Source organism: Oncorhynchus mykiss, chromosome 5, assembly GCF_013265735.2.
Source record: "Oncorhynchus mykiss isolate Arlee chromosome 5, USDA_OmykA_1.1, whole genome shotgun sequence".
Classification (NCBI taxonomy): Eukaryota; Metazoa; Chordata; class Actinopteri; order Salmoniformes; family Salmonidae; genus Oncorhynchus; species Oncorhynchus mykiss.
Window position 1 is genome coordinate 61216824 of NC_048569.1, and position 26585 is coordinate 61243408.

The window sequence follows — 26585 nt, forward strand, 5'->3', positions numbered from 1 at the left end:
CATACACCAGGTTTTTGCAACTTTGAAAGGGTGGAGGCCACAAAAGACCTGAACTCATCACAGGTGTCACAGTGGCTTGAGGGTCTGCGTACCCACATCCATACCCACACATGCAGTAAGAGACTGGCTCTAGCCTTTTGGGGGCCCTAAGTGAAATTCCAAGCTCTAGTTTGTATTTTCCTGCAATACCACACATTTGGAATGGGACGGAGAGAAATGTTTGTAGTTTTTAATACGATATCTGACAGACTACCAAAATCCATGGGGACCCACTGGTCGGTAATTTGACCATGATTATGACAAATTTAGATAGTATTATTTAGTATTTTATTGGGATCCCCAATTAGCTGTTGCCAAGGCAGTGACTACTCTTCCTGGGGTCTAAACTGGTAACAAAACAAATAAATAACACTACATAATATCCTGCCTCACGCTTCAGAAATAGGTAATGACTCCTGCAATATGAGCCGTTCCAAGGCGGGCGAATGGCCACCCACTTACATAGCACAATGCTGCGCAAATTACAATACAAAAATATATATAAATAATGGCTGCCTCTTCACAGTCCCAGTTGTGCCATAGTGTCATTTTATTTGAATCTGTTTTTATTGTTGGCTTGAGTTAACTGGGGTGGCAGAGTATACTATGTAGCCATGGCTCTGTTTAACTTCTTGGTGACGGGGCAGTATTTTCACGTCTGGATGTATTGCATGCCCAAACTCAACTGCCTGCTACTCATCCCCAGAAGATATGCATATTATTAGTAGAAAACACTCTGAAGTTTCTAAAACTGTTGGAATCATGTCTGTGAGTATAAAATAACTTATTTAGCAGGCAAAACCCCCGAGGACAAACCTTTCAGATTTTTGTTTTGTGGTCACTCTTTTCAATGGGAATCCAGATTTCTAAAGGACCTTCTTGCAGTTCTTATCGCTTCCACTGGATGTCAACCGTCTTTATAAATTGATTGAGGTTTTTACTTTGTGTAATGAAGAACGGCCATCTTGAACGAGGGTCACTTGAAGTGTACTGTTAGATAGAGGCGCGTGACCAGAAAGCATGCAACAGTTTGTTTTACTCCTGGATTGAACACAGATCATTCCGTCTTCAATTTAGCAGGCGAAACCAAGAGGACAAACCTTTCAGAATGTTTTGGAAGGTATAGAAATACATTTGTTTTTCTTTAACTTGCAAATAAGTGATTGTCATTGCTTTGTGATATTGGCTCAGTTGGAAAAACTGAAGATATTAATATTTACAGACTGGCTTTGGATTGGGAATTGCTGTATCCCAATTTGCCCAGGCTAACAATACAGATAGTTCTGCACATATGCAGGATTTTGTTTTACGTAGCCGAGTGCCTACATTGCTGCTGTGCTGAGTGTTCCGCTGCCATGACTCTGTAAGCATAATCACAATTTCATGTTATTGGCAGAGAAGTGTGGATGAACTCTCCCATTGTCAGACTTTTTAATCGGTCCAGATACACGCATGGCTGCCTATAGCTTTCAGCTGCCCAATGGTGGAACACAGCAAGACAAACATGCAGTCTAATTAGACATTGAATGTTTGGTTTTTTTCATCATCAATGCAAACATTGGCTTAGCTGCCCTGTAGGCAGACAGGCAGTCAAGTAGTGTTCATTTTTCAGGAACTACAATATGGCAGCAACTATGAATATTAGCCTACATCACCACACAAAACGCTGATTGTCTTGTGTAGGGACTGCGTCCAGCTTGTGCAACTGCAATATCCGAGACAACAGACAGAGGGTTGTAGCCTTCATAATATTTATGTTTTGGAATGTTGTCATTACTGCAAAAAACTCCCTGCCACACACACAGAGCGCGAGAGCGCGAGAGCGCGAGAGCGCGAGAGCGCGAGAGAGCGAGAGAGACTTGCCACGTCACTCAAGGAGAGCAGTCGTTGTTGCTTCACCGCGGAGTCACAAGCATTTGTTGTGCCATTCACTTCTTCTGTATGGTCAGATGTAATAAGATGTTCGTGACATCGATTTCCACTTTGCTTCTTAATATAAATCCACAAGCGTTCTACACTGAACAAAAATATAAACGCAACATGCAAATTGTTGGTACCATGACGCACAAAACTTTTGTTCACAAATTTGATAACATCCTGTTGGTGAGCATTTCTCCTTTTGCAAGATAATTCATCCACCTGACAGGTGTGGCATATCAAGAAGCTGATTAAACAGCATGATCAAAACACAGGTACACCTTGTGCTGGGGACAATAAAAGGCCACTAAAATGTGCAGTTGTATCACACAACACAATGTCACAGATGTCTCCAGTTGAGGGTGCATGCAATTGGCATGCTGACTGAAAGAATGTCCACCAGAGCTGTTGCCAGATAATCAAATCTTAATTTCTTTACCATAAGCCACCTCCAAAGTCATTTTTAAAGAATTTGGCAGTATGTCCAACCTCACAACCACGCCAACACAGGACCTCCACATCCGGCTTCTTCACCTGCACAATCTGAGACCAGCCACACAGACAGCTGATGAAACTGAGGAGTATTTCTGTAATAAAATCCCTTTTGCGGGGAAAAACAAATTCTGGTTGGCTGTGAATACACCGCCTGAAATTTCAGCCTGTTTTGGTGGAAGGAAGTTTGGGCCTTCCATAGTGACATCACCATGCACTGAATTAGTTAATAGGCCAATAAGAAAGTTCCAAACCACTCTGCCAATAACAGCAAAATGTAAGTTTTCCCCTCCCCACTCAAACCCCTCGCAGACAGTCCTAGTGAAAATTCTTGCTTGTAAAATGTATTTTTGGCCATTTTATTTGAAAACAAATCACAGTAAGGTACTTAATGTTACCCAGAATTGCTTTGATATAGAGATAAAAAAAATAGGTGGATTGGACCTTTAAAAAAAATGTGTTCATATTGGACCAGGAAATCGTGTGGAGACACAACAAACTTTGATCAGATAGTGATAGGATCATATTGATTAGATCACTAAGCGCAAGGTACAAGGCATATGTTACAGCAGAATCGGACTCAACCACACGAATGACCGGCTGTCCCATCTTCAGTCTGCTTTTTCGTCCACACACAACAAAACTGTCTGTTATACGGTAATTGTGCCAGCCCTATTAACAGTTACACAGTAATGCTAAAATCCTGACCTTTGTATTAAGTGGTTTAAAGCCTAGTGTAGAGTTGGGGGGGAAAGGGGGGGTATATTTCAAAACACAGTCACAGGAGTGAGTAATCTCTTAATTGCTTCAGAGGTTGGTGACTGGTTGGGCCAGCGTCCCCCCCCCCCCCCCCCCCCCTCCCCTCCCCCTCAGCCTTCCTCTTGGGTGGCCTGGCATGTTATAAAACGAAGAGGTGAGGTGCAGATTATTTAATGTCCCATCATCTTAAAAATCAAGCCTTGATGAAAGACCTCACAAGACCTTTAAGAGGGCCGGAGCTATCAAGAGGAATTACAAGTTAGGCCTATATTACGTCATATTTCAAATAGTGAATATGAACAACCTGTTAACATCCCAGTTTCCCCATGTTGCTGTGAGCGCCAGCCAGCCTGCCAGGCAGGCAGGGGTTAAGGCCAGGCCGTCTCTCATTCTGACAAGTCACTCAGGGCCTGCCAGCTGCAGGACATGGAAGTCATCCAGGAAAGTGTGACTCCCTTAATCTGCTAAATCACAGCTAAGGGCTCATGAGGACCACCATCCTTCTAGACAGAAGGGGAACAAGAGCCTCTTCCCTCTGTGGGGGTGCTATCCCCAGGCCTAGGTCAGGGGCCAGGGCAGGGCTGAGTCCACAGCCAGGTCTAGGATGGGTATAGAGGGTTACCATCTGGGCCTTTTCCCATCTCAAATGGGTTAGGGATGTGCACATTTATTCAAATATTCAAAAGCGAATTTGAATACTTGTGTGAGTATACATTTCAGACAAAACCAAAGTATAAAACCAAAGTATAGGCCTATTTTAACACTAAAGGCTTTTTCAAAAATATCCATGAAACAGAAAAGGGGGTAAAAGTATAATATAAACACAGACTACCGTTCAAAGGTTTGGGGTCACTTAAAAATGTCCTTGTTTTTGAAAGAACATTTTTAAAAATTGTCGCAGGAAGGCCATAAAGATCATCAAGGACAACAACCACCCAAGCCACAGCCTGTTCACCCCGCTATCATCGAGAAGGCGAGGTCAGTACAGGTGCATCAAAGCAGGGACCGAGAGACTGAAAAACAGCTTCTCTCTAGGCAATCAGACTGTTAAACAGCCACCACTAACATTGAGTGGCTGCTGCCAACATACCGACTCAACTTGATGTAATAATGGAAGTTGATGGAAATAAATGGAAAAAATTCATCACTAGCCACTTTAAACAATGCCACTTATGTTTACATACCCTACATTACTCATCTCATATGTATATACTGTATCGATACCATCTACTGCATCTTGCCTATGCCGTTCTGTACCATCACTCATTCATATATCTTTATGTACATATTCTGTATCCCTTGTGTGTATAAGGTAGTAGTTGTGGAATTGTTAGGTTAGATTACTTGTTGGTTATTACTGCATTTCGCTACACTCGCATTAACATCTGCTAACCATGTGTGTGACAAATAACAGCAACCATCATTAACAGCAACCATCACTCCTGTGTTCCAATGGCACGTTGTGTTAGCAAATCCAAATGTATCACTTTAAAAAAGACTAATTGATCATTAGAAAACCCTTTTGCAATTATGTTAGCATAGCTGAAAACTGTTGTACTAATTTATTAAAGAAGCAATAAAACTGGCCGCCTTTACACTAGTTGAGAATCTGGAACATCAGTATTTGTGGGTTCGATTCCAGAAACAAAGAACTTTCTTCTGAAACTCGTCAGTCGATTCTTGTTCTGAGAAATGAAGGCTATTCCATGCGAGAAATTGCCAATAAACTGAAGATCTCGTACAACGCTGTGTCCTACTCCCGTCACAGAACAGCGCAAACTGTCTCTAACCAGAAGAGAAAGACTGGTGCTCCTTTTGTCCAGGTGGGAAAGGGCAGTGTGGAGAGCAATAGAGATTGCATCATCTTTGGATCTGTTAGGGCGGTATGCAAACTGGAGTGGGTCTAGGGTTTCTGGGATAATGGTGTTGTGAGCCATTACCAACCTTTCAAAACACGGACGTGAGTACTACGGGTCTGTAGTCATTTAGGGAGGTTACCTTAGTGTTCTTGGGCACAGGGACTATGGTGATCTGCTTGAAACATGTTGGTATTACAGACTCAATCAGGGACATGTTGAAAATGTCAGAGAAGACACTTTTCAGTTGGTCAGCACATGCCCGGAGTACACATCCTGGTAAACCGTCTGGCCCCGCGGCCTTGTGAACATTGACCTGTTTAAAGGTCTTACTCACGTCGGCTACGGAGAGCGTAATCACACAGACATCCGGGACAGCTCTCATGCATGCCTCAGTGTTGCTTGCCTCGAAAGCGAGCGTGGAACTGATTTAGCTCATCTGGTAGGCTCGTGTCACTGGGCAGCTCGAGGCTGTGCTTCCCTTTGTTGTCTGTAATAGTTTGCAAGCCCTGCCACATAAGACGAGCGTCGGTGTAGGACGATTCGAATTTAGCCCTGTATTGACGCGTTGCCTGTTTGATGGTTCGGAGGGCATAGCAGGATTTTTTACAGGCCTCCGGGTTAGAGTACCGCTCATTGAAAGCGGCAGCTCTACCCTTTAGCTCAGTGCGAATGTTGCCTGTAATCCATGGCTTATGTACGTAGTCACTGTGGTGGTAAATAAAACAGCCACGATAAGTTTAGATAAACTATTGGCAAATAGTGTGGTCTGCAATTTATCATAAGATGCTCTACTTCAGGAGAGCAACATCTAGACTTCCTTAGATTTCGTGCACCAGCTGTTGTTTACCAACATGCAGACCCCCCCAAATCTTAACGGAGTGTGTTGTTCTATCTAGCCGGTCCTGCCAGCTGAATATCCATGACATCATTCGGCCACGATTCCGTGAAACATAAGATGTTACAGTTTTTGGTCCCGTTGGTAGGATATTCTTGATCGTACCACGTCCAATTTATAGTCCAATGATTATACGTTGGCGAGTAATATTGACGTAACGGCAGCTTTCCCACTTGACTTCTCCGGATTCTTATGAGGCACCCCGCTCTGTGTCCTCTGTACCTGCTTCTCTTTCTCTTGCTAATAAATGGGGATGTCGGCCTTGTCGGGTGTTCGCAGTATGTCCTGTGCTTCCTGCTTGTAGAAGAAAAAATCTTTGTCAAATCTGAGGTGAGTGATCGCTGTCCTGATATCCAGAAGCTCTTTTGTTGCCATAAGATAGTGGCAGAAACATTACATACAAAATAAGTTACAAATGAAGTGGGGAAAAACCCCACATAATAGCACAATTGGGTAGGCGTCCGTAAAACTGCTGCCATTTCTTTCGCCACCATTTTAGTGCTTGGCTCCCTATTCCATCTGTGGTAAGGGAACAATGGAAAAAAACGGTCCTTGGGACGTCCCAACTCTAACATCACCCCATTAAAACCTCTTATGGATAGGGGAGACACTAGCGTCTCAACTGGCCAATTGCCAGGGGAAATGCAGAGCGCCAGATTCAAATAAAATGCTATAAAATTCAAACTTTCATTAAATCACACATGTAAGATACTCAATTAAAGCTACACTCGTTGTGAATCCAGCCAACATGTCAGATTTTAAAAATGCTTTTCGGCGAAAGCATAAGAAGCTATTATCTGATAGCCTGCACCCATCTGCACCAGCAGTAAACAAAGGAGCTAGCGTAGCAGGCGCTACACGAAACGCTGAAATAAAATATAAAATATGCATTACCTTTGACAAGCTTCTTTTATTGGCACTCCAATATGTCCCATAAACATCACAATTGGTTCTTTTGTTCGATTAATTCCGTCCATATATCAAAAAAGTCAATTTATAAAAGCGCGTTTGATCCAGAAAAAAACAGCTTACAAAAACACAACGTCACTACAAAATATTTCAAAAGTTGCCTATAAACTTTGCCAAAATATTTCAAACTATATTTATATTTAATATTTTTAAACGTTAATAATCAATCAAATTGTAGACGGGGCAATCTGTATTCAATACATGAACGAAAAGAAACCAGCTCTGCTTTTCATATCTTGCGCAACTCACAAAAGTGTCCCCAGTTCCGAGTTGGCCTACTTCTTCAATGCACAAAGGAATAACCTCAACCATATTCCAAAGACTGGCGACATCGTGTGGAAGCGGTAGGAACTGAAAATTGGTTCCTATTAAATATCCAATGGCAAAGACAATATAGTGAACAGAGATGGGGAAAAAAATATAAAAAATCTGAACAGTTAGTCCTCGGGGTTTTGCCTGCTACATAAGTTCTGTTATACTCACAGACATGATTCAAACAGTTTTAGAAACTTCAGAGTGTTTTCTATCCAAATCTATGAATAATATGCATATCTTATATTCTTGGCATGAGTAGCAGGAAGTTGAAATTGGGCACGCTATTTATCCAAAAGTGAAAATTCTGCCCCCTAGCTTTAAAAGGTTATTAACGTTTAAATTGAAAACAGTTAGATAACGGTTAAGGATTAAGGTTAGGGTTTAGGGGAGGGACATCCCAAGGAACCCGGATAGAAGCTAAACATGTGAACATGCCTCAGTATTAGCCTGCCATCTCTACCAGCCTGTTGACAGGCCTCCACCCCTCCCATGTGATCCCTCAATCTTTAAAAACACTTGTTTCGTCTTCCCTCGCTCACAGGCCTGGCATTAATCCTGCTTAAGGCACACCGAGTAAATCCTTTAATGAACAGCCCGCTTCATCTTCATTAACAACGCTCTAAAGATCAGGGCATCATGACAGACACAGTGACACACACACACACACACACACTTACAAGACTGAACAGACCAAACCTTTTACATCAGTTCCTGTTGCGCCAAGTTACCATCTCAGACCTCACCATTGATGAAACTTCTTCCAACCTACATCAAAGTCACTCACTGCAAATTTCTGCCCATAAAAATGTCTTCCCATTTTAATCGAATTACAAAGCAACGCTACATTATATTAAACCAGTATGTATGTTGGTGGTTATGATGGCCTGGCTTGCTGTGCTGGATTAATTATCCAAGTGATGAAAAATTCATAAAAGGAACAAGTTACTTCCCTGGGAAACTCAGCAGTCATTCAAAACAGTGTGAATTATTTATCAGGCTCTTTTCAACTCACGCCATTTCCATGGAGCGGCACGGACGCACAGAGAGGATCTGCGGGTGGCTCGGTACGGGAGAAAAAGACAAAGAAAAATTAATCAACTGACTGAGTAACCAAATCTGCAGCGCTATCAAAGCGGAGGGATATAGAAACAAATGGTGTTTTATGAGCCTGTATTGTTAGAGTTTCTGCAGCCATTCAAATATTAATCATGCTACACAGTCAGATGTTCCATCATTCCTGCAGAATTTAACATAATTAGAAACACCATTACAATTACCCTGACTCAAGATAGGATGGGTACATTATTTTTGAACCATTTCGTCTAGAGTCTAGGCCTGGGGGGGGGGGGGGGGGGGGGGGGAATTGACTCAAGGTTAACTAATCTACATTCAAGTGACATCCGTGCCAGAAAATTTGAGCTCTTCAGTGGCCAACAGCCTTACTTTGAGCCAATCAGAGCCCGAACCACCCCCCCCATGGAGCCACATTTTTATTAAAGATTTTAAGCAGGGAACCAGTCACACTTTATATGCAATGTAGGCTATGGGATGGTAGTTAGCTAAGTCCACAAGCTAGCTAACCACTGTAGCTACTATTGACATACACAATGTATTATCTAGTTTAATAATGAGTTTAATTGTTTTTCGTCATCTTGCTAGGTAGTCATCAAGTTGTGGCCATCTTGCTACTATCAACAAGGGCTTTCTAGAAAAAAGCAACAGTAACGCAGATAGAAATCCAGGTCATAAGCCACACTCACGGCTATGCATTGCCAAACACTACTGCCACCTTCTGGTTTGGAGTATTTTAACAAGGCTGGGTGGCTGACGACTTCCAAGCTTTTTGAAGACAAACAAGATAGCACCTCTGAACAGAGTGTCAGCATTCAAAGTACTGTCGGCAGGCAAACTTTGAAAGTCCTACCGGTGTGTCTGAGCTTTAAGAACTGTAAGCTATGGGCTCTCCAACCCTGTTCCTGGAGAGCTACCCTCCTGTAGGTTCACTCCAACCCCAGTTGTAACTAAACGGATTCAACTTATCAACCAACTAATTATTAGAGTCTGGTGCACTGGATTATGGATGGAGTGAAAAACCTGAAGGATGGTAGCTCTTCAGGAACAGGGTTGGAGAGCCTTGTATTAGAGGGACAATAGAGTGTTGAGTACCCCGCCATTAGCGGCTAGCCATGAGAAAGTTTGGTAGGCTACTTATGACCACCAGCGGCATCAGAGCACAGTTTAGGAGATGTCTAGTTTCCGTGACTCAGCACTCACACGGAATTTGACTGTGGTCATGACTCGACTGCCCGTGTGGTGGTAATACAGTCACCTTAACAACCCTCGTTAAGACTGGAGAGGGAGTGTGTGTAATGGCTGGGTAAACAGGCTTGTGGACCCCTATCTCCCAGGGCTGGAACACCACCTCATTAGAAAAGGAAAGCATTGTCTCTCAGCTAACCCAGAGAACCCAGCCTCCTTCCAGGCTACAACTCCTCCCTCCACACCCCCTACCTCGGATTATAACTGGTGTTTTTCTTTAATGATCATCATATAACAGTTCTCTCGCAATCACATTAGATTTAAAGGATGCTTTACAGCGAAAGCATACCTTAGCATACAACATCGCCCAGCAGACAAATCATTAAACAGTTACCAGCCAAGTGGAAGAGTCACACAAGTTAGAAATAGAGATAAAATTAATCACTAACACCTTTGATGATCTTCATATGGTTGCACTCAGAAGACATTAATTTATTCAATGAATGTTCCTTTTGTTCAATAAAGTATCTCTTTATATCCAAAAACCTCTTTTGTCTGCGCGTTTTCTTCAGTAATCCACAGGCACAAACGCAGTCACAACAGGCAGACGAAAAATCCAAATTGTATCCGTAAAGTTCATAGAAACATGTCAAACGATGTTTATATTCAATTCTCAGGTTGTTTTTAGCCTAAATAATCGATGATATTTCAACCGGACAATAAAGTCGTCAATATAAAAAGGTAAACAAGAAAGGCACTCTAGGTCGTGCGCATGAAAAAGCTCTGTGACACGGCAGGGTCCACTCATTCAGACTGCGCTTACTCCCTCATTTTTCAGAATACAAGCCTGAAACAATTTCTAAAGACTAGTGGATTCTAGTGGAAGGCATAGATACTGCAATTTGAGTTCTAAGTCAATGGATACTGTAATGGCAATGAATAGAAAACTACACATAAAAAAATCCTACTTACTGGATTTTTCTCAGGTTTTCGCCTGCCAAATCAGTTCTGTTATACTCAGACATTATTTTAACAGTTTTGGGAACTTTAGTATTTTCTATCCAAATCTACTATTTATATCCACATCCTATCTTCTGGGCCTGAGTAGAAGGCAGTTTAATTTGGGCATGCTTTTCATCCAAATTCCAAATGCTGTCGACTACCCTAGAGAAGTTAAGAACACATTCTTATTTTCAATGACGGCCTAGGAACGGTGGGTTCAGGGGCAGAACGACAGATTTTTACCTGGTCAGCTCGGGGATTCAATCTTGCAACCTTACGGTTAACTAGTCCAACGCTCTAACCACCTGCCTCACAAGGAGCCTACCTGTTACGCGAATGCAGATAGAAGCCAAGGTAAATTGCTAGCTAGCATTAACCTCATAAAAAAAAACATCAAAATCACTAGTTATAACTACACATGGTTGATGATATTACTAGTTTATCTAGTGTATCCTGCGTTGCATATAATCGATGCGGTGCGCATTCGCGAAAGAGGACCGGCGCTGCTCCAAAGTGTACCTAACCATAAACATGAATCATTAATGCCTTTCTTAAAATCAATACACAGAAGTATACATTTTTAAACCTGCATATTTAGCTAAAAGAAATCCAGGTTAGCAGGCAATATTAACCAGGTGAAATTGTGTCACTTGCGTTCATTGCACGTAGAATATATGCAACAGTTTGGGCAGCCTGGCTCTTTGCGAACTAATTTGCCAGAATTTTACGTAATTATGACATAACATTGAAGGTTGTGCAATATAACAGGAATATTTAGACTTATTGATGCCACCCGTTAGATAAAATACGTAATGGTTCCGTATTTCACTGAAAGAATAAACTATTTGTTTCCGAGATGATAGTTTCCGGATTCGACCATATTAATGACCCAAGGCTCGTATTTCTGTGTTTTATTATGTTATAATTAAGTCTATGATTTCATAGAGCAGTCTGACTGACCGATGGTAGGCACCAGCAGACTCGTAAGCATTCATTCAAACAGCACTTTAGTGCGTTTAGCCAGCAGCTCTTCCCTGTGCTTCAAGCATTGCGCAGTTTATGATTTCAAGTCTATCAACTTCCGAGATTAGGCTGGTGTAACTGATGTGAAATGGCTAACTAGTTAATAGCGTTTCAAACATCACTCGCTCTGGGACTTGGAGTGGTTGTTCCCCTTGCTCTGCATGGGTAACGCTGCTTCGAGGGTGGCTGTTGTCGATGTGTTCCTGGTTTGAGCCCAAGTAGGAGCGAGGAGAGGGATGGAAACTATACTGTTACACTGGCAATACTAAAGTGCCTTTAAGAACATCCAATAGTCAAAAGGTATATGAAATACAAATCATATAGAGAGAAATAGTCCTATAATAACTACAACCTAAAACTTCTTACCTGGGAATATTGAAGACTCATGTTAAAAGGAACCACCAGCTTTCATATGCTCTCATGTTCTGAGCAAGGAACTTAAACGTTAGCTTTTTTACATGGCACATACTTCACTTTTACTTTCTTCTCCAACCCTTTGTTTTTTCATTATTTCAATCAAATTGAACATGTTTTATTATTTATTTGAGACTAAATTGATGTATTATATTAAGTTAAAATAAGTGTTCAGGCCTCCCGGGTGGCGCAGTGGTTGCTGTACTGCAGCGCCAGCTGTGCCATCAGAATCCCTGGGTTCGCGCCCAGGCTCTGTCGTAACCGGCCGCGACCCTCCCGGTCGTGGGGCGACGCACAATTGGCCTAGCGTCGTCCGGGTTAGGGAGGGCTTGGTCGGTAGGGATGTCCTTGTCTCATCGCGCACCAGCGACTCCTGTGGCGGGCCGGGCGTAGTGCGCGCTAACCAAGGTTGCCAGGTGCACGGTGTAGCCTCCGATACATTGGTTGGTGTTAAGAAGCAGTGTTGCGGCTGGTTGGGTTGTGTATCGGAGGACGCATGACTTTCAACCTTCGTCTCTCCCGAGCCCGTACAGGAGTTGTAGCGATGAGACAAGATAGTAGCTACTACAACAATTGGATACCACGAAATTGGGGAGAAAAAGGGGTAAAAATTCAACAACAACAAAAAAAGTGTTCATTCAGTATTGTTGTAATTTTCATTATTACAAAAACACATAAAATAAAATTGTATTTAAAAAAAAAAAAAAAAAAAAAAAAGGCAGATTATTTGGTATCGGCTTTTTTTGGCCCTCCAATAAATAGGTCTTGTTATCGGCGTTGAACAATCATAATCGACCTCTAATTACAACAGTCAAAGGCCATGTAAACAAACACTTTACACCAACCAATGAGAGCTTGTTATAACAAGCACGCGCTAGCTGTTCATTACGACAATGTTTTCTTACTGAAACAATCATGTAAATTACACTGTTATTCAATACAAAATGTATTGGCTATATGTTTCAACTGCAACTATACAAATTATGTTTGTATAGAAGGAACCAAAAACTAAGCATTTGTTTGTGGAAATCAGCCATCTTAACAGTACGTTTTCCAGCTGCATAAGGGCCCCGCTAAAGGACACTTAAGCCACCAAATGTATTGAAAATAAGATTTTGGTATTGTAAACGAAAAGCTGTTTGGGTCCTTAAAAGTATCAAACAAATCTTTAAGAATAGGTTAAAAGTTGTGAAGTCCAACACATGACTGCCATCACACACTAAGATTTATTTTTTCACTTTGTGAGGTTTATTTTTCCATATAAAGTTGGTGTCTAATCTAATTGGACACTGTCAAAACAAGAGAACAAATACAGTGCATTCAGAAAGTATTCAGACACCTTGAGATTATCCACATTTTGTTATTACAGCCTTATTATAAAAATCCTCATCTACTCACAATACCCCATAATGACAAAGTGATCAGGTTTATAGAAATATTTTCCAAATATATAAAAGCCTTAACAGAAATACCCTATTTACCTAAGTATTCAAACCCTTTGCTATGAGACCTTAAATTGAGCTCAGGTGCATCCTATTTCCATTGATCCTCCTTAATATGTTTCTACAACTTAGAGTCTACCTGCGGTAAATTCAATTGATTGGACATGATTTGGAAAGGCACACCTTTCTACAGTTGAAGGCGGAAGTTTACATACACTTAGGCTGGTGTCATTAAAACTCGTTTTTCAACCACTCCACAAATGTCTTGTTAACAAACTATAGTTTTGGCAAGTCTGTTAGCACATCTACTTTGTGCATGACACAAAGTGGATTTTTCCAACAATTGTTTACAGACAGATTATTTCACTGTATCACAATTCCAGTGGGTCAGAAGTTTACATACACTAAGCTGACTGTGCCTTTAAACAGCTTGGAAAATTCCAGAAAATGGTGTCATGGCTTTAGAAGCTTCTGATAACCTAATTGACATAATTTGAGTGAATTGGAGGTGTACCTGTGGATGTATTTCATAGCCTACCTTCAAACCCAGTGCCTCTTCGCTTGACATCATGGGAAAATCTAAATAAATCAGCCAAGACCTCAGATAAAAAAAAAATTGTAGACCTCCACAAGTCTGGTTCATCCTTGGGAGCAATTTCCAAATGTCTGAAGATACCACATTCATCTGTACAAACAATAATACGCAAGTATAAACACCATTCGACTACGCAGCCGTCATACCGCTCAGGAAGGAGACGTGTTGTCTCTTAGAGATGAACGTACTTTGGTGCAAAAAGTGCAAATACAAAAGCATCTATATCCACAGTAAAACGAGTTCTATATCGACATAACCTGAAAGGCCGCTCGGCAAGGAAGAAGCCACTGCTCCAAAACCACCATAAAAAAACTAGACTACGGTTTGCAACTGTACATGGGGACAAAGACCGTACTTTTTGGAGAAATGCCCTCTGGTCTGACGAAACAAAAATAGAACTGTTTGGCCATAATGACCATCGTTATGTTGAGGAAAAAGGGGGATGCTTGCAAACCAAAGAACACCATCCCAACCGTGAAGCACGGGGGTGGCAGCATCATGTTGTGGGGGTGTTTTGCTGCAGGAGGGACTGGTGCACTTCACAAAATAGATGGCATCATGAGGCTGGAAAATTATGGGGATATATTGAGGAAGGAAATGGTTCTTCCAAATGGACATTGACCCCAAGCATACTTCCAAAGTTGTGGCAAAATGGCTTAAGGACAACAAAGTCAAGGTATTGGAGTGGCCATCACAAAGCCCTGACCTGAATCCTATCGAACATTTGTGGGCAGAACTGAAAAATCGTGTGCAAGCAAGGAGGCCTACAAACCTGACTCAATTACACCAGCTGTCAGGAGGAATGGGCAAAAATTCACCCAACTTATTGTGGGAAGCTTGTGTAAGGCTACCCGAAACATTTTACCTAAGTTAAACAATTTAAAGGCAATGCTACCAAATACTACTTGAGTGTATGTAAACTTCAGACCCACTGGGAATGTGATGAAAGAAATAAAAGCTGAAATAAATCACTCTGTACTTTTATTGACATTTCACATTCTTAAAATGAAGTGGTGATCCTAACTGACCTAAAAACAGGGAATTTTTACTAGGATTAAATGTCAGGAATTGTGAAAAACTGAGTTTAAATGTATTTGGCTAAGGTATGTAACCTTCCGGCTTCAACTGTATATAACGTCCCACAGTTGACAGTGCATGTCAGAGCAAAAACCAAGCCATGAGGTTGAAGGAATTGTCCATGGAGCTCTGAGACAGGATTGTGTCGAGGCACAGATCTGGGGAAGGGTACCAAAACATTTCTGCAGCATTGCGGGTTCCCAAGAACACAGTGGCCTCCATCATTCTTAAAAGGAAGAAGTTTAGAACTACCAAGACTCTTCCTAGAGCTGGCCGCTTTGTCATTATGGCCTATTGTGTGTAGATAGCTGAGGATTTTCTGGGGTTACTTAATCCATTTTAGAATAAGGTCGCATTTGTTAATTTTAGGCCATGATGCCTACTCTCTCTCAAGTCTTGACTTAAGACAATGATGAGCAGCTCGTAGACCGCCCTCTTCAGGCAACCATTGAAAAATATAAATAGATGACTGCAAATGACGAATCTGTTCATTCTAATATTGGTGCCTTATCTGTGGAATAAAGACAGATTCACAGAAATATTTGTAAGGCTCATATCTAATAAAGCTACTGATTTGTATTGACGCTTGACAGGGCAAGGCAAGAGTTTAGAGGAATTGGTCACCACCTATGACATTTGGAGTGCTCTGGGGACATGGCTTGGCTGTAGACAGAGGCTGAGGAAGAGTGGCTGGAACAACTAACTACTGAAAGAGATGGGAAAGCTGGGGGTGGAATAAAAGCTACACAATATGTTATTCATCTTGGCTGCAAGGCCAATCTTCAAGCCCCCAGACCACTCCCCGCATTCTATCTGTACTCCATTGTAAATTATTTTGTTTGGTTTAGACTAGCTAGCATGTGTAGATTTTGCAAGCAGCAACACCTACAAGTCTCTCTATCCATCACATTCTACACCCAATTCCAAAACACACAACTATCACAATGTTAAGCTCAGCACATCCGGTGGCAGTCTGACTGGGTATTTTTGCTTTCAAGATAGCCGCTTCCTACAGTGGACAGGTGTTATGGGGACTCATCTGGTTTCTGTTCCGCTCCCGTTGAAGCCTCAGCCAGAGCCTGATCTATGACAACATTGCACAGAGCAATCCCTTCCCGGACACACAGAAAAGCATCTACAGACATGACAGCATTTCAGGATTTCTTGGTGTATTATCTTCCAAGAGGTCCACTCTAAAATGTTTTCCTCTGCGAATGGAATTCATCCTCTTAAAAGGGATTGTTGAAGCTGTCACCACAAGAGACTAAATACACTATACAAAAGAATGTAGACACCCCTTCAAATTAGTGGATTCTGCTATTTCAGCCACACACGTTGCTGACAGGTGTATAAAATCAAGCAAACAGCCATGCAATCTCCATTGACAAACTTAGGCAGCAGAACACCACCTTTCCAACAAGTTAGTTACTCAAATTTCTGCCCTGTTAAGCCGCCCCAGCCCACTGTAAGTGCTGTTATTGTGAAGTGGAGACACAGAGGAGCAACAACGGCTCAGAAGCAAAGTGGTAGGCCACACAAGCTCACAGAACGGGACCACCGAGTGCTGAAGCACGTAAAAATGGTCTGAGAGTTCCAAACTGCCTCTGGAAGCAACGTCAGCACAAATACTGTTCGCCGGGTGCATCATGAAATGGGTTTCTATGGCTGAGCAGCCACACACAAGTTCACAATTAGCAATGCAAAGCATCGGGTGAAGTGGTGTAAAGCTCGACGCCATAGGATTCTGGAGCAGCGGAAACACGTTCTCTGGAGTTATGAATCGCGCTTCACCATCTGGCAGTCCGACAGACGAATGTAGGTTTGGCGGTAAACGCTACCTGCCCAAATGCATAGTGCAACTGTAAAGTTTGGTGGAGGAATAACAGCTGTTTGGGGCTGTTTTTCGTGGTTCAGGCTCAGCCCCTTAGTTCTAGTGAAGGGAAAATGAACTCTACAGCATACAATGATATTCTAGACGATTATGTGCTTCCAACTATGTGGCAAAAGTTTGGGGAAGGCCCTTTCCTATTTCAGCAGGACAATACCCCCGTGCACAAAGTGAGGTCCATACAGAAATTGTTTGTCAAGATCGGTGAGGAATAACTTGACTTGCCTGCACAGAGCCCTGACCTCAACCCCATCGAACACCTTTGGGATTAATTGGAACACCGACTGCGAGCCAGGCCTAACCCGCCAACATCAGGGCCTGACCTCACTAATGCTGTTGTGACTGAATGGAAGAAGGTCCCTGCAGCAATGTTCCAACAACTAGTGGAAAGCCTCCCAGAAGAGTGGTGGCTGTTATAGCAAAGGTGGACCAACTCCATATTAATGCCCATGATTTTGGAATGAGATGTCCGACGAGCAGGTGTCCACATACTTTTGGTCATGCAGTGTATTACATTTTCTCCTACATAGGTGAGCTCAACCCGAGGTGGGGTTAAAAGTGAGTTGGAGATAATCTTCAAGTCAAACAAGATAATCTCCTGAGAATGTTTACTCCAAATGGCCCCAGGCAGTGGTGTAAAGTACTTAAGTAGTACTTTAAAGTATTTTTACTTTAGTTTAGGTATCTGTACTTTAATATTTATATTTTTGACAAAATACTAAACACAAATGCTTTGGTTGTAAATTATGTCTGAGTATTGGGAGTTTGCCGTCTGAGTTGCTTAATATAAGGAAGTTAAATTATTTATACTTTTACTTTTGATACTTAAGTACATTTTAGCAATTCCATTTACTTTTGATACTTAAATATACTTAAAACCAAATACTTTAACTTAAGTAGTATTTTACTGGGTGACTTTTACTTAAGTCATTTTCTATTAAGGCATCTTTACTTTTACTCAAGTATGACAATTAAGTACTTTTTCCACCACTGCCACAAGGAATCCATCACCAGGGAGAGGAGTAAGAGTTAAGCTCCTTTTTCACCAGGTCACAGAAAAGAGTGCTTATGTCACATACAGTAGCATTACATTAGCCTGGTTCCAGATCTGTATGTGATTAAGACAATTCCCCCAGTGTCTGTCATCACGCAGACAAGTATGCTAAAGTACATATGCAGATCTGAGCGAGTTGACAAACCATCCACACAATAATTACAATCCTCTGCACCAGCAGTACTACACTAATCGTTCTCCATAAATTAACTACTAATGAAAACAGCCCCTTCGCTCTGCAGTTTTTACACACATCATTGATGAGAGAGAATGAGAAATGGCAGCTAATTTGCAATCATCTATTTCTGTAGGCACTCATGGGAATGCTCTGCGTAGATGCAAAACTACAAGGCATGTTTTGTTATTTATGAATGCAAATACTCCTCATGCTATGGCTACATTTCCAGGTACTTCATAAATACCTTATTTGTTGTTGCGTATGTGTTAAAATAGACATCTTAAAATGTCACTGCCCACAATCTAGGCTAGCTTGGACAATGACACATATGTTATTCATCTTCATCCATCAATGTGGTTGTTAATACTTCCCTCATATTTCCTTCCTGGATCAGTCCCATGGTGAAATTCTAATGTTTGCTTTTCAGAGAAGGATGTTGACATACTCCTCAGCTTTCCACAACCTACTGCAAGGCACCACATTGAGCACGCTCTCCAGCATTTTAATCATCTTCAGAATGGCTCATGTGGCCGACACACACATAGGACATAACCAACCAGAAAAGGCTCGGTGTCTTGACTCTGTAGTAGGAACAGTATACCCCTTTTAGCTCCAAAAGCCATGGCTTTGCCGGATCAAGTTCATGTTTAATACATGGACCATTACCTAATGAAGGCCAGATTCCAGGAACGGCTGGAACAGTCAAACCCATTACACAACCCCGACTCCTCCCTCCTCAACTCTACATTTTTCCCTCTTGCTCGAATCAGCCCAGAGGTCATAAATGAAATTGATCACTAGCTCCGGCTGGAGTGGAGAAGCACAAAAAGTCCATGTCGGGCTGTTTGGGTGCATTAAATCACAGCAATGTTCTCCGTCCCTGCTCTCCGTCCCTTCTGCTACTCCTGCCTGCGCTCGACAACAACAGAGCCTTGTGCCCTTCGGAGCCCACTCTGGGGCAGTGACCGGGAGCAAGACTGTGGCTCGACTCACTCATCCTAGCAACAAGGCATCAACAACCATTAAGATTTCGGTTATAGCACATTTATAAACATCCTCCGGAAGACTTAGCCTAAATGTTCGCATCTTCAATACAAAGTCAACATTTTGCATTTATTCTTCATGCAAGATCCATTTCATCAACACCGCTGTTTCACAGGACATGCCAAAAGAGGAACAATGGAGTATAATTTTTTTACAATGAAGAGAACCGGTGTCTATTGATCGAGCTCTGGGGTACACTGCCGCCCTAGAGAAGAGAGGGCGGAAGCTTGTGGTTTTCACTCAGTAAGCCTATTCCTGCATTACACTCCAATAGTTAAACAGCTTGTCTGCTGCCATTAAGATCCAGTGGCCGTGGGGAAAGAGAGCGAGGTGGTTAGACATTCACAACAGCAAGGCCAGTGACCATGTCACTGGATAGTCAGGAAGCTCAGCAACACAGCATATCATTCACTTCACAATCAGTAAATAGCATCCCTCACAAGGGGAAACAAATTAATTGGAAAAGTAGCCATGGCAACCTGTGTCAAGGTTAGCATTTTCCCTGACTATCCTGCAGGCAGCAAAGTAACTGTGGCAATTGTACTCTGCTGGGGGGATAAAACTGTGTTAAGTGGCTACAGATTTGTGAGAGAATGGTCATTTGAGTTCTTCATGGGCAATTACCCTTACTTGTACCTCCAAGGAATCCAGAGAAAGGGTAAGAGGGTCTATCTCAACTGCCAGCCAGAACTACCAAACAAGCTAAAAGCCCTTTATGCTTGTGTCGAGGAATATAACAGTGGCTTGCGTGAAAGACCCTGTTTTGGACTGGATGACTGTGTGATCTCACTCTCCATGGCCAATGTAAGCAAAACATTTAAACAGATTAACAATCACAAGGCCTCCGTGCCAGCGGAAATACTAGGGTGCGTTCTCAAAGCATTAACAGACCAGCTGGCAAGTGACTTCACAGACCTTTTCAATCTCTCCTTGTCCCAGTCTGTAATCCCAACATGTTTCAAACTGGCCACCATTATCACTGTTCCCAAGAGCTCCAAGGTACCCTGCCAAAATGACTATCGCCCTGTAGTACTCACATTTGTAAGTATGAAGTGCTTTGAAACGCTGGTCATGACACACATCAACACCATCATCCCATACCCGCAATTTCAATTGCACTTCACACTGCCCTCTACCACCTGGACAAGAGAGGAAATAACTATGTGAGAATGCTGTTCATAGACGAAAGCTCAGCAATCAAAAGCATAGTCCCCTCCAAGCTCATCACCAAGCTAGGGACCCTGGGACTGAACCACTCCCTCTGGAACACGATCCTGGACTTCCTGACGGGCTGGCCCCAGGTGGTGAGGGTAGGTAACGACACCTGTTTGGTGACTAACATTTTAAAAGTTGGAAGCAGTGTGTGTTTGTGGGGGAGAGAGAGGTGTGCGCATGTTGATGAGAGTGAGGGAGACGGAGTGTGTGTGAAGGGATGGAGAGAATGTGTTAACTGAAGAGTAATTAAGGTTTCATGCAGTGTTTTTCCTTTGACACGACATGCAGATCCTTTTGCATGTACAGTACCAGTTTAAAGTTTGGACACATAGGGCCTCCTGAGTGGCTCAGTGGTCTAAGGCACTGCATCGCAGTGCTCGCTGTGCCACTAGAGATCCTGGTACGACCGGGAGACCAATGAGGCGGCACACAATTGGCCCAGCGTCGTCCTGGTTAGGGGAAGGTTAGGCCGGCAGGGATGTTCTTGCCCCATTGGGCACTAGCGACTCCTATGGTAGGCTGGGCGCAATGCACGCTGACAGTCGCCAGATGTACAGTGTTTCCGCCGACACATTGGTGCGGCTGGCTTCCGGGTTAAGCGGGCTGTGTGTCAAGAAGCAGTGCGGCTTGGCGGTGTTGTGTTTCGGAGGACGCCCGACTCTCGACCTTCGCCTCTCGAGTCCACACGAAGGTTCCAGCGTGGGACAAGACTACCAATCGGATACCACAAAATTGGGGAGAAAAGAGGGTAAAATAATATATTTTAAAAATACAAAAAAGTTCAGACAGACCTATTCGTTGAGTGCAAAACTGTCAAGGAAAATGGTGGTTACTTTGAAGAATCTCAAATATAAAATACATTGATTTGTTTAATCTTTTTTTGGTTACTACATGATTCCATGTGCCATTTCATAGTTTTAATGTCTTCACTATTATTCTACAATGTAGAAAATAGTCAAAATAAAGAAACCCTTGAATGAGCAGGTGTGTCCAAACTTTTGACTGGTACTGAATATCACATGAGGTTGTTGGTGGCACCTTAACTGGGGAGGACAGACTCGTGGTAATAGCTGGAGCGCTGGTGTATATTCCTTCCTCCCATTCCTCCAGCCACATCACAGGTAGGACTTAGCAAATCAGCCATTCTATGCATTATTCTATTATACACTGAAAAGTGTGAAGTTAAATTCAACATGTTGTACTGAGTAGAAGTGTGAATTTCAGTGACAGGTTTTTGTAGAACATTTAGAAAATGTGAACAAGCACCTGGGGGACGGGGCAAACAGGATGCTAGGCCACATCTTTTTCCCCACGGTGGTATCGCGATTAGAGGTCGACCGATTATGATTTTTCAACGGCGATACCGATTATTGGCGGACCAAAAAAAGCTGATACCGATTTAAAATCGGACGATTTTTATTTATTTATTTGTAATAATGACAATTACAACAATACTGAATTAACACTTATTTTAACTTAATATGATACATCAATAAAATCAATTTAGCCTCAAATAAATAATGAAACATGTTCAACTCGATTGAAATAATGCAAAAACAAAGTGTTGGAGAAGAAAGTAAAAGTGCAATATGTGCCATGTAAGAAAGCTAACGTTTAAGTTCCTTGCTCAGAACATGAGAACATATGAAAGCTGGTGGTTCCTTTTAACATGAGTCTTCAATATTCCCAGGTAAGAAGTTTTAGGTTGTAGTTATTATAGGAATTATAGGACTATTTCTCTCTATACCCATTTGTATTTCATTAACCTTTGACTATTGGATGTTCTTATAGGCACTTTATTGCCAGTGTAACAGTATATAGCTTCCGTCCCTCTCCTCGCTCCTGCCTGGGCTCGAACCAGGAACACAAGGGGAACAACCACTCCAAGTATCAGAGCGAATGACATTTGAAACGCTATTAGCGCGCACCCCGCTAACTAGCTAGCCATTTCACATCGGTTACACCAGCCTAATCTCAGGAGTTGATAGGCTTTAAGTCATAAACAGCTGCTGGCAAATGCAGGAAAGTGCTGTTTGAATGAATGCTTACGAGCCTGCTGCTACCTACCACCGCTCAGTCAGACTGCTCTATCAAATATCAAATCATAGACTTAATTATAATATAATAACACACAGAAATACAAGCCTTAGGCCATTAATATGGTCGAATCCGGAAACTATCATCTCGGAAACAAGACGTTTATTCTTTCAGTGAAATACGAAACCTTTCCGTATTTTATCTAACGGGTGGCATCCATAAGTCTAAATATTTCTGTTACATTGCACAACCTACAATGTTATGACATAATTACGTAAGATTCTGGCAAATTAGGCGGCCCAAACTGCTGCATATACATTGACTCTGCGTGCAATGAACGCAAGAGAAGTGACAATTTCACCTGGTTAATATTGCCTGCTAACCTGGATTTCTTTTAGCTAAATATGCAGGTTTAAAAATATATACTTCTGTGTATTGATTTTAAGAAAGGCATTGATGTTTATGGTTAGGTACACATTGGAGCAACGATACGCACCGCATCGATTATATGCAACGCAGGACACGCTAGAATCTTATTTGTAAAATGTTGGTATCTTGACAAGCCTACTCTCAATAGAGAAACAATGAAAATTGACCTTCTTGGCACATGTCAATGCTTAAATCACATCAGAAGACAATTTGTAATTCTCTTTTAATTGCGCATTAAGCAAGAGATGAATGTCTCAGTCAGTTTCTTCTGTTGGGTCTACTGCTGCAGCTCGTCATGGCAGAATTTGGAAAACAATGGCACCCAATTGATACAAATAATCATGATATCTTTGTCTTTTAAGCCTACTTTGCACTTAACATTTAATTGAGAAGGTTTTGGGGTAAAGTCTTTCTGTCTAACCACAAGACCGTTAATCAATAGAGTGAAACATCAATAGAGTGAAACAAATGTGCGCACCAAACAGACATAGGCAATATTGCTGGAAATTAACTGGCAGATTGTGTTACGTTTGGCTTTTTAAGCCAATAGTGTCTGAGTAGGATAATGTAAATGTAGCTTTGATTGGATAGTAGCTTGGAGCTTTATGTTTATGACAGTATGCGATGGAACACATGATAAAAATGTATGTACTTTTAAAATTCATTGGTGATCTACATGTCAGAGACTCCAACATTTTTTGGGGCCGGGGGCTCCCGAGTGGTGCAGCATCTCGGTGCTAGAAGCTTCACTACAGACCCTGGTTCGCTTCCAGGCTGTATCACAACCGGCAGTGATTGGGAGTCCCATAGGGCGGCGCACAATTGGCGTCATCCGGGATAGGGTTTGGTCAAAATTTGTTCTTAACTGACTTGCCCAGTTAAATAAAGGTTAAATAAAATTCACACACATACCGACAACAAACATCACACAGGCCAACAGACCACACAATTTGCTGCTGATACACTGTTCTTTATTTTACTCTTATTACCATTTATCCTGGTGCCTAGTCACTTTACCCTTCCTACAAGAAGATACAATATCTACCTCAAATACCTCTGCACACTGATCTGGTACTCCCTGTATATAACTGATAACTAGTTCCATTCTTATGTATTTTATTCCTCGCTATTTTTAAACTCTATTGTTGCGAAGGTCTCATAAGCAAGCGAGCATTTCACGCTACACAAGCCGACAAATACAATTTGATATATTTAAAAAAATAAGTAGTATCAATGGCAGGCAGACTCAATAGCTAACATTTCTACGGTTAGGGCTATAAAGTTCCACTAGTTTTACACATACTCAGATAAGCAAGACTAACTCTTAGGAGGTCAATGCCTCCTCACAGCTGTCCGTGATCTACAATCCAGGCAAGCTAGTGACACATATACCCCCTCCAGCTATTCCCCCTACTCCACTCTCTAGGTTAGCTAACTAAGAAGTGCAAATGCAGAGATAGCTTGCTAGCTACCACTAGCCAGGCCAAGGTGTTAGCTAAGCTAGTTAGTACCGCAAAGCTTTAGCAAAACTAGCTGGGTAAGAGATAACGATAGCAAAACGAAAATGTAGAACTTTGCGAACCTCAACCTGGACAAACAAAAATATGGACATTTGACATTTCAGCAGCATTAACTATGAAACAATTGAACTTATACATGCACCAATGTTACTTAGCTAAACAAATTGGTGCTAGAAAAGTGCGACGACTTAAACTAGCCTGACTACCAAGTTACGTAAAATCAAGCTGCTTGACAAGAAGGCTCGAGCCGCTGGAGTTTGGAATTGATAGCTAACAGTAGCTAGCTAGCTAACATTAGCTGCCGATGTGTCGCTCGCACCGTGTTTTATCTGAATGAAACGCTTAAATTAAACTTACCACGAATGTGTTACTTATTCTAAATCCCAGCTCAGATCGCACGTATGTTTTCAATCGAATTCCTGAGTTAAATTAACCGAAACAAGGAATTTGATCCAACTTATTATTTTCAGTTGTTTCTTCACTTCCTGATAGACGCTGCCATTTTGAATTGAAAGCAGATAGTTCCGCTGCTGTCGTCACACTGTAGGCTACTCTGATTGTGGCGTGAGGTTCGTGGATAACAAACAGCATACTTTATCTGCCGAAGTAACTTTGACAATTAAAAACGAAAAGGAAAATTTCAGTTCAGAAAACACTACAATAAATATTCTTAACACAATTTAGCCAATTCAAACACTACAGTCTATTGCATACATTGCCTATTCTCAGCTGTTTTGAAAAGGCCCTTAAAATCAAAGATCATCAACAACAGTGTTTACAACGCCTGCTGCTGGTTATATTGAGCAATTCGAAAATCATCTTCATACACACCCTATTAGATTCGTGGTGATGTGGAGAGTAAGAAAATACCCTCCCTCTGGCTAGATACTCGTTGCAGGTTTTGAAAATAACAGTTTCTTACTTTTAATCAAATCAAATTTTATAAGGCACATGCGCCGAATTCAACAGTGAAATGCTTACTTACGAGCCCCTAACCAACAATGCGTTTAAAAAAATATATAGATATATACATAAAAGAATACAAATAAAAAAACTGATAAGAATAAGAAATACAAGTAACAAGTAATTAAAGAGCAGCAGTAAAATAACAATAGCGAGACTATATCTGGTTAGTATAGGTAAAATGTACATGTGGGTAGAGTTATTAAAGTGACTGTTCATTGATGATAACAAAAGAGAGTAGCAGCGGTGTAAAAGAAGGAAGGGGGGCAATTCAAATAGTCCTGGTAGCCATTTCAGTTCAGTGGTCTTATGGCTTGGGGGTAGAAGCTTTTTTGAAGCCTCTTGGACCAAGACTTGTCACTCCGGTACCGCTTGCCTTGCGGTAGCAGAGAGAACAGTCTATGACTAGGGTGGCTAGAGTCTTTGACAATTTTTAGGGCCTTCCTCTGACACAGCCTGGTATAGAGGTCCTGGATGGCAGGAAGCTTGGCCAATCGCACTACCCTCTGTAGTGCCTTGCGGTCGGAGGCCGAGCAGTTGATATACCAGGCAGTGATACAACCAGTCAGGATGCACTTGATGGTGCAGCTGTAGAACCTTTTGAGGATTTTTGTTGTGCCCTCTTCACCACAGTCTTGGTGTGCTTGAACCATGTTAGTTTGTTGGTGATGTGGACACCAAGGTAACTCATCTCCTTTGTCTTGATCACACTGAGGGAGAGGTTGTTGTCCTTGCACCACACGGCCAGGTCTCTGACCTCCTCCCTATAGGCTGTCTCGTTGTTGTCGGTGATCAGGCCTACCACTGTTGTGTCATCGGCAAAATTAATGATGGTGTTGGAGTTGAGCCTGGCCGTGCAGTCATGAGTGAACAGGGAGTACAGGAGGGGACTGAGCATGCACCCCTGATGGGGTCCCTGTGTTGAGGATCAGTGTGGCGAATGTGTTGTCACCTATCCTTACCACCTGGGGGCGGCCCATCAGGAAGTCCAGGATCCAGTTGCAAAGGGAGGTGTTTAGTCCAAGGGTACTTAGCTTATTGATGAGCTTTGAGGGCTCTATGGTGTTGAACGCTGAGCTGTAGTCAATGACTAGCATTCTCACATAGGTGTCCCTTTAGTCCAGGTGAGAAAGGGCAGTGTGTGCAATAGAGATTGCATCATCTGTGGATTTGTTGGGGCGGTATGCAAATTGGAGTGGG

At 42.1% G+C, this 26585-nt stretch overlaps 1 protein-coding gene across 2 annotated transcripts in view; it reads right to left on the minus strand.

The window, feature by feature from the left end:
- The window catches only part of LOC110524243 (protein strawberry notch homolog 2), a 102688-nt gene extending 77505 nt beyond the window's left edge, over positions 1-25183 (minus strand). For both annotated transcript variants that reach the window (XM_021603711.2, XM_021603710.2), the window contains exon 1: positions 24780-25183. The gene's annotated coding sequence lies outside the window, so the exon portion shown is untranslated. The remainder of the gene's footprint in view (positions 1-24779) is intronic.
- Between the last annotated feature and the right edge of the window lie 1402 nt (positions 25184-26585).